The sequence below is a fragment of the Mastomys coucha genome, unplaced genomic scaffold (genome assembly GCF_008632895.1).
Source record: "Mastomys coucha isolate ucsf_1 unplaced genomic scaffold, UCSF_Mcou_1 pScaffold16, whole genome shotgun sequence".
Classification (NCBI taxonomy): Eukaryota; Metazoa; Chordata; class Mammalia; order Rodentia; family Muridae; genus Mastomys; species Mastomys coucha.
The window spans coordinates 13252436-13261574 of record NW_022196898.1 but is presented as its reverse complement, the minus strand read 5'-3'; the positions used below and the strand labels follow the sequence as shown (position 1 = coordinate 13261574).

General features: G+C 36.5%; 1 non-coding gene across 1 annotated transcript; it reads right to left on the bottom strand.

Annotated features, from left to right (window-relative positions):
- Nucleotides 1-622: 622 nt before the first annotated feature.
- LOC116094609 lies at nt 623-755 on the bottom strand. Its single transcript, XR_004120228.1, has one exon.
- Nucleotides 756-9139: the final 8384 nt, after the last annotated feature.

The following is a 9139-nucleotide window of genomic DNA, read 5'->3' as shown; positions in this document are numbered from 1 at the left end:
TAAAGATTTTTGTTACTTGCAAACAATCCTAATTGTTTTCTCTGCCTAATTCATTTTTCTCACTGTAAGAAAATTATAAAGACCTTCTTCTGGTTAACTTTCAAATACAGTTGACAAATTCTCTGTGACACTTTTGGGGAAAATAGTAACTGATTTAATGATTTTAGTAGCTGGATCCGCCATTGTGAAACTCTGTATTTACCCTATTGATGAAAGCTCCTTGAAAGTGGTTTTCTGATAATGTACATTTCCTCAAACTACCTTTTTACCTTTACTATAAAATATGAAGTCAAATTAATTTGTAGTTATTTTTAATCTATTGAAAAAAATCACTGTTTTCTTAAACAATTCATAAAAATCTCATCTATAATTGAGAACCTGTTTTATTTTGTGTGTACATATATATGAAGAATATACAATTTTTAATTTTTTATTTATGTATGGAACCATTCCACAGAAAATCTGACAACTGAGCCTGGCAGTGGTGGTGCCTTTAATCCGAGCACTTGGGAGGCAGAGGCAGGCAGATTTCTGAGTTCAAGGCTAGCCTGATCTACAGAGTGAGTTCCAGGACAGTCAGGACTACACAGAGAAACCTTTTCTCGAAAAACCAAAAAAACAAAACAAACAAACTAAAACAAAAAACCTAACAACTGTACAGATTCTCTTAGGAGGAACCATCTGTTTTGATGTATGTGACTGTCTATCATTGCATTTTACAACTAACAAATGCAATCAATACCAAAACCATTCACATGAAAAAACAATACATTTACCCATATTCATCTTTGGTTGGTGATGTTTGAGGAGGTTATGGAACCTTGAAGAGGTAGAGCCTTGATGAAGTAACTATATTATTGAGGGAAGAATTTGAAAGTTTGTGGCTCCTCCTCCAGTTTCCTTCCTCTGCTTTCTGTATGCCTGTGACTGGAAATGTGATCTCTCAACTTCTTGCTCCAACCACCATTCCAGTCGCTTTGTTGTCATCCCTCACCACCATAATACCATAAGCTAAAGTAAATACTTTCATCTGTAAATTGCTTTGGGTCATTGTACTTTATTTATCAAAACAATAGGAAGCTAACTCATATACTACATATATGTGAATACTAATACACATACACACATACACAGACACACACACACAAACAAACTCCTTAGGCACTCTAGGTACTAACAAACTTTATCCATTTATTCCAAAGGTGGGTCATTTAGGCAGATTAGATTGTGTTGTTTGATGCCATTTCAAGTTTATAATATCTCTGTTTATATATAAGCAAAGATATTAGAAAGTTTTTTCCTCTAACTATGAGATTTTATTAATTTCTTCAGGTTTTTGAGAGACATCAGATGCCTTTCCACATAGTTATCAGTGCTATTGATCTAGTGTTTTTTTCCTATCCACTTACCTAGTCCTGGGTACATGCCTAGCCTCATTGCAGTATGTGGGCGACATGACTGTTTTTAAGTAGTAAGTCGTAAGCAGATACAACATGCACTATATTCAGAACAATAATGTAATAGCTAGTATAAAATCTTCAGAATTCTTTTTCATTTCACATGAACCTTTGAAATTCCTAATATTTCCTCAGGAAATAGTATAAGCATAGCATGTGGGTATGTAAACTGAAAAAGAAACAATTTTGTGAGCTTGTTTTGAGTTGTTGAGACATAGCCTCTTTCTGAAATCTAGGCTGCCATAAAATTCACTTAACTGTCAAAACTGGCCACAAATTCACAGAAATTCTTCTGACTTAGCCTTCTAAGTGCTGAGCATAGAGTTGTGAGCCATAACATCAGACAAGTTTTTGTTTTAACCCAACGAGATAATGTCTTTATTGGAACAAAACATTCCCTTTCCTTTCTTATATCTTCTTTATTTCTTCTAAGTTTTCCTCCTGGAGTCCATCATTTCCTCCTATTTTTAAATCATGCTCGACATTCATGAAGAACCACTTTAAAGTCCTATTGCTTCTCATGCTGTCATCTGACATCTCCAATTTGGCCCCTTATGGCTTTGTTAAATGTACACATAATTGTTCTCTCTCTCTCTCTCTCTCTCTCTCTCTCTCTCTCCCTCTCTCTGTCTCTCTCTCTCTCTCTCTTTCTCTCTCTCTCTCTCTCTCTCTCTCTCTCTCTCTCTCTCTCTCTCTCTCTCTCTCTCTCTCTCTCTCTCTCTCTCTCTCTCTCTTTACCTTTTTGACTACCTCAAAAACTCTCAAAGGCTCGAAAATGTCTTCAACAGTTCTAACCATCTGAAAGTTAACCCCATTCCTTAAAGTTAGAATAGAAAAATCCTGCTCGTGCTATCTACCACATTCTTCTTTAGCGTTTAAACTCTTACTTTTACCCACACGACACATGTTTTTAATAACTTGGCCTGCTTTGCGTCTTCTGGTCACAGAAAGGAAGAAGATAAACTTTGACCCCAGCATTTCGTGGATAGGTTTTCTTCATGCCGCCTTTACCTTTCTAAAGTGGCTCCCAGGCAAGAGCTGTCATTCTGACTTTGATGTTCAACATCCTCTCCCTGGAGAAGAAAGAAGTAACATGGGGTGAGAAACGAGGACACGACACATATTTGACCCTAATGTTTTCTATGTCTAGCAAATATTGTGTCCTGAATTTTAGCAAAATCCTCTGAGGACTGACCCTTGTGGTAGCACACTTGTATTGCATTTATGACGTTTAGAGTGCTGTTGCCTGATAAGTTTTGAAATTCCAAAGGTGCTATACATTTGCACCTGGACAACAATTTCGAGAAAGCCACTTCTACTTTTTCCACTAAAGTTGAGCTGAGTGGTCCAACAGTGACCAATGAAGGCATCCAACAGAAGAGAAGCAGAGTGTGAGTGTCGGGTCTGTGGTAGATGAGGGAAGGATTCAGACTGGGACAGTTTGTACCCTGCTGATTTCACTGGCCACAGGGGCAGCACTTGAAGGCTTTGTGATTTTGAAAATTTGAAATGTAAGGATTTAAATTTTTCTTTTTAATTCTGGGAGAAAGCACATTTCTCTGAGAGATATTATCCTTTCCTTTATGATTGTCTGGTAAGAAAAAGGAGAGTGCAAAAATATAGTGGAACAGTTTGTTTCTTACCGATTGCCTGCAATTCTGGGAACACTGCCATGAAAAGCCTTTCCAAGGCTTCCATACTGTGTAGTGATGTCTAAATAGCCATGATACCCAGGACCTTGGGTGCTCTGTTTCCTACTGACTGTAGGCTATACTGCAATCTAATCTCTTAGATTACATTGTACTTCTGAAAGAAAGGAGATTCTAAATTTTTTTCTTTAATATTTCCATATAAAGTTTATGAACAGAATCTCTCATTTCACACAAGACATAGCTTAGAACTTTCTGGATGCTGAAGCACACACAAATGCTCTGTATTTTTTTTTTCCTTTCCATAAGATTTGTTGTTGTTGTTGTTGTTGTTTAACTGGAATTTCATACTGGTATAAAAGATGTAATAAGTGAAACTATTTTGTTTAGATAGAGAACAGTGATTTTAAACCAAATTCCAAAGCCTCCCCTGATCTATAGCTTTAATACTTTTTGTTTTTGTTTTTTTGTTTTTGTTTTGTTTTGTTTTTGTTTTTATTTTTGTTTTTTGAGACAGGGTTTCATTGTGTAGCCTTGGCTGTCCTGGAACTCATTCTGTAGACCAGGCTGGCCTCAAACTCAGAAATCTACCTGCCTCTGCCTCCCAAGTGCTAGGATTAAAGGCGTGTGCCTGGCTGCTTTGATACTCTTTTATGGCACACAGGCAATAGAACACACTAGAAGTAATAGCTAAGCCAGATGGATTTTCAGTTACTTACTTTGTTCATTTTTCCTGCTTAGGTAACCTTAGATGAGCTGTATCCAAGCCCCAGTTTCTTCTTTTAAAACATTAAATTTAAAAAAATAAAACTCTTATTTATTCCTTGAAATTTCTTATGTGTGTACAATAAATTTTTATCTTATTCACCCTCCAGCTTTATTCTGGAACTCCCAACATGGCTCCCTCCAAAGTCATGTTCTTTTCTTTTGAAAAATAAAATAAACCATGTATTCAGCCTAATTAATATGACTATGTAGGTATGTATGATGCATGAAACAATGTAAGGGCTAGCTCACTTTCTCTATTGCTGTCAGTTGTTAGTAGATCCTCATCTAGAGATGGGGCCAAGCTTTTTTATTGTTAAATGGAGATAATTACTGTTAACTTGCCTAGTTGCTGTAAGATGGAATTGGGCAAACATGCCAAAGCGTAAGCTAAGCCAAGAGTCTCTTTCCTCTCCCCAGTGAGGCCCAGCCTAACACAACTGACCAGGTCTGAAGTTTTCCTGATTTGTTTTGGTTGCCCCAAATAAGCCCTGATTTCATGGATGGCCTTTTATGTTGTTAATATTCACTGATTTCATGAACCAAACTTCTATATACATTCTGTATTTCAAGTTCATCAAGTTCTCATTAATGGTAACTTTATTAAAAAAATAACTGATGCAACTATTGTCTCAGCTTTCAAAGTTGACTGTTATAGCAGTGTTAGGCCGTAACTCATAAAGAGTTCTCAGTAGACCTTTTACAGTTTTCTAGTGCACCTGGTATTTCTTTTGTTTAGATTTTATTTCATTGTGTTTTATCTGCACGTATGTCTGTACATCATATGTGTTCCTAGTGCCTGAGGAGGCCAGAAGACAGTGTTGTATTCCCTGAAACTGGAGTGATAATGGTCATGAGCCACCTTATCTGGACACTTATAATTGAACTTGGGTTTCTGGAAGACCAGTCAGTGCTCTTAACTACTGAGCTATCTCTCTAGTTCCATACTTGGTATTTCTAGTACATTGTATATTTGCTTTGAATTATTATTTTTAAAAAATGTATAACTAGTTCCTGGAGAGTTCATATATTGTTATGTCATGTGTTCCCATGTTCTTGAATGGAAAAATGATTAAGAGAAATAAGAAATAATAACTTAAAGAACTATTCTGTACACAAACTAGTTCAATGAAAAATGAGGGCTGATATTCAATATTTGTTATTTGGGTTTTCATTCAGTACTTTGGACTAGTAGATTGGGAAAATGGAAAATATTTCTCTCTCATTTTCTTCAGTCTTTTGCCTTCTCTTTACTATGATTTAATATTTGGCTTCATTATGTCTTTGCAATATATATGTAACTCCTATGTGTTCCTTGTTTTCTAATAGTTTCACATTTTTAAAAGATTTATTTTTATTTATGTGTATGTGTGTGAATTGAGGGTGAGGGAATATTTGAACCATGCATACATGAGCTTGCTTTGTAGTCAAGACTGGCTTTGAACTTATTTCTCGGACTCTATCAGCACATCTTGGCTACAAGACTAGTTTAAGTACAACCTACATTATATGGGTTCTTGCTTGAAAAAAAAAAAAAACAAAGCAAAACAAAACAAAAGAAAGTGGGTCCAGTGAGTAATTTCCTAGACTGACTTGTACAGTCACAGGTTAACTCTTGAGAAGCTTGATCTTGCTAAAAGTAGGAACAGACCAAAATAGTTCACTAAAATAACTCAAAACATTAACTCTAATCTTCATCAGCATTTACTTTCTGGAGATTCACTAAAGGAACACTCTGTAATGCTCTTCCACTGCAGCTTTCAGTCCAGGAGAAGCACATATAGCAGGCAGGCCATGGTGATTACGGTGAGGAGTAAAATATCTCTTACATGTGATGTACATGCAAAAGAAGGTAAAGGCATGGCTAGCTGGAGGACAAGGGAAGTGAATGAGAAGAATGCAACTTAGAATAAAGTTATGTGGTTAGTGATATGTAAAATGATAATTGTTTGCAACTGAAATGAAATTTTCATTCAGGATCTATTACCAAATCTAGATAGAAACTTGACATTCTAGTTTAGGTAGCTGCTTTAACAGTTGACACAACTTTCATTGAGTTTCTTTAGACAAATGTATATCAATGGGTATATTATACTAAAAATTATTTTCTCTATAGCATCTGCTGGAAAATAGCAGACTCAGGGGGAAATAGCTGGGATTATGAAAGCTAGTAAAGAAAGGATCCTTAAGTTCTTCTTAATATACTTTGTGAAATGTTTCCAGGATACTGCCAAGTCTCCATGTCTTTGAATTGAACCTGTGGAGCTTATTAAGGAAACTCAGAGGAGACCCACGGTGGCACAGCAGTTCCTTGTGAGCCAATGAATTGAGCATCAGTCATCACTTCCTAAACAAAACAACCTTTTCTTGTCTGAGTGCCAAAGGCTGCATTTGAAATGGTTGGTGAAGAGGCCCAAGGAAGTTTTGATTTGAGAATCATAGGAAGTGTTTTTCCAACTTTCAATTGCATTCAGAGATTTTATAATGTAACTTCATAGGATTTTTCCTTTTGAATTGATAATTTATCTTGTACATAGGATAAATCATTCACAGTGTGGGATGAAGAGGTGTGGAGCAGTTTTTGTGTGTGTGTGTGTGTGTGTCTGCATGTGCATGTGTGTAAATGTGTGAGTGCACATGCGTGTCTTATTCACAGGAAACTCCCTATAAGTAATTACAGTCTTTTCTCAATCCTGGAGAAATGCAGCAATGAGTCACTTAGATTGTGCATTTTGATGTTGTTTAATTAAGGAGCATGCTGTTTACAAAATTACTCTGAAAAGAGAAATGTGTTATGGCTGAGGACTACTTCTTGGCTAAAACACAGATTTAAATTTTACTATCAGATTGGAAACATCTGAGAAAACCTACTTCATAATGTTAAAGTTATTTTTATTGCACAGACAAAATTCTTTTCTATGTGCATATGAATGTTTAGTATTTAAATGTGTGATAGCTGAGTATACTTTAAAAATACTCTTGATCTTAGATTCAGAATAGCAGTTTAGCTGAAAGTAAAAAATATCCATTGGGGGGTTGGCAGTTTTATAGTTTTAAAAGGATATAAAAGTTTATTAATGCCAGGAACCAAAACAGTCATTTTGTGGCATTTGACATCATATACTTATTACTAAAATATTTTGAGCCAATACAATTAATATATTCATATTCAATATTCATATTCAAAATTTCATTTTCAATTAATATAATTTATTTCTTTGTGTATGACATTATAAAATAGACACATAAATAACAAAGTTATATAAGAAAAAAATCCACATGTTTGAGAAAGTTCACACCATCACCACAGATTGAAAACCCGAGAGAAACTCCCTGCAGTCATTTCCTTGATTCTGTAGTTTCTTAAGGTTCTGGAGAGTTTCTCCAAAACTGGAGGCTCATGCAGTGCAGTTCTTGAAGCCTTCTACCTGAAGAAGCTCCACAGAGAAGAGTAAAATTGTTCCTCAGACACAGGGTAATCCTCTGCTTTCATTTCATAGCCAAATAACCTGCATCACCTGTGTCTTAAGACTGCTGCCAGCTCTCAACCTAGGGCCTTGGTATCAGTGTTCTGGTGAGAGGAGAGTCCAAGCTCTGGTATTTTAAAAGATCTTCCTAAGACAAGTTGTTGTCAGTCAGGCCTTACATTAGCTCTTCTAGACCCTTGTTTGGACATTAGTGGAACCTTCAGGGTAAAGTGCTTGAGGGGCCAGCTGCATTTGCTGGAAGGACAATGGGGGAAGCAATGATGTATTTACTCAGAGAGGGTTTCCAGGATCTGGGAAGGTGTTCTTTGAAATTCAGAAAAGCAACAGCTGTGCCTTGTGGTGCCTGAGATGCTAAGCACAGGGCAAAGTTGGGACTGCTTTATGAGTTTTGGTCAGTGCTCAGGATGCTGCAGCTGGGGCTGTGATCCCACTGAGCAAGCAGGAACAAGGACTTGCTATTCCAGCTTAAATTAATGTCATTAGACCTTCCACAGTCTGAGGATGCTTAGGGAAACTCCAATTACAGCATTAACATTATAACAATAACCAACTTTTACTGACAGCTTCACAAGATACAAAGCTCCTTTGTGTATATTATGCTATTTGACCCACACTTCATCCCTGGGAGGTAGCAGGATGCATGCTATTAGTTCCATTTTGCAAAGGAAAATAATGAAGTTCAGAAGTGGCACATATCTTTCTGAGTTCATACATGTAATTAAAGTCAGATCCAGAAAGCGACTTGGATTGATCACCCTCAACGTTTTTGCTTTTCACCTGGTTCTTTCAGCTCACACTGTGCTTGGTAATGCTGTGACTTTATTTGGACATTGGCTTATTTGGAATAGAGTTACTTCAAAATCTATCATTGCTGCTCTCTACCATAGCTGGGGTTTATTTTCAGCTGCTCTGTTTTTTAAAATGCTGAAAAGCCTCCTATTGATTTAGTAAACAATGCCCTGAGCTGTCCACCCCTTCACCATCAAAAGTCCTCACCCACAATAAAACAAGACTTAGTTATACCTGGCACAGTAATGTATCCTGGTTTAGTGCTGACTAATAGTATCTGTGTTTCTAGATACTATTATTAGGGCATTAGCCTCTCTATATCTATTGTTCTCAATTTCAGATATTTTATAAATTCATTTAATTAATGATAATACTACTCTATGAAGAATGAATTAAAGAAACATTGAGTCATCCAATCATCCATCCATCTATCAATCCATGTAATCCAATAATTTTTTCAATCTGTCATTGTCTAAATTCTGTCCTCTTTAATTTCTCTCCTATGTGTGTCCTGGTACACTTGTGCCATCACTGCCTTGGTCTGGGTTTTTGCCATCTTCCATTTAGACTATTACTATGGTCCTTTTTCCATGTCTAAACTCAGCCCACTGTTCTCACAATGACTCCAGACCTTTAGCTTTAGGACCTAAATTTGATACCTATATGACTTACTTGTTTTAATGCCATGCCAAAAACACCTGGCAAATCAACTTATGGAAGAAAGTGTTTATCTGGCTCACATTTTGAAATACAGTTCTCCGAGACAGGGAAGGTATGGAGGCTACACTTTGAGTGAGCTAGTCACATGGCATCCACATTGCGAAGTACAGAGTGATGAATACTGCTGTCCAACTCATTTTCTCCTTTAAAATTTTTTTTCTGTAGTTTAGGACTAGAAGTCATGGAATGTTGTGGCACTTTGGAAGGATCTCCTTGCCTCAATCCACTGAACTTGGAAATTCTCTCACAGCAGAGCCCAGAAGTTTGTTTC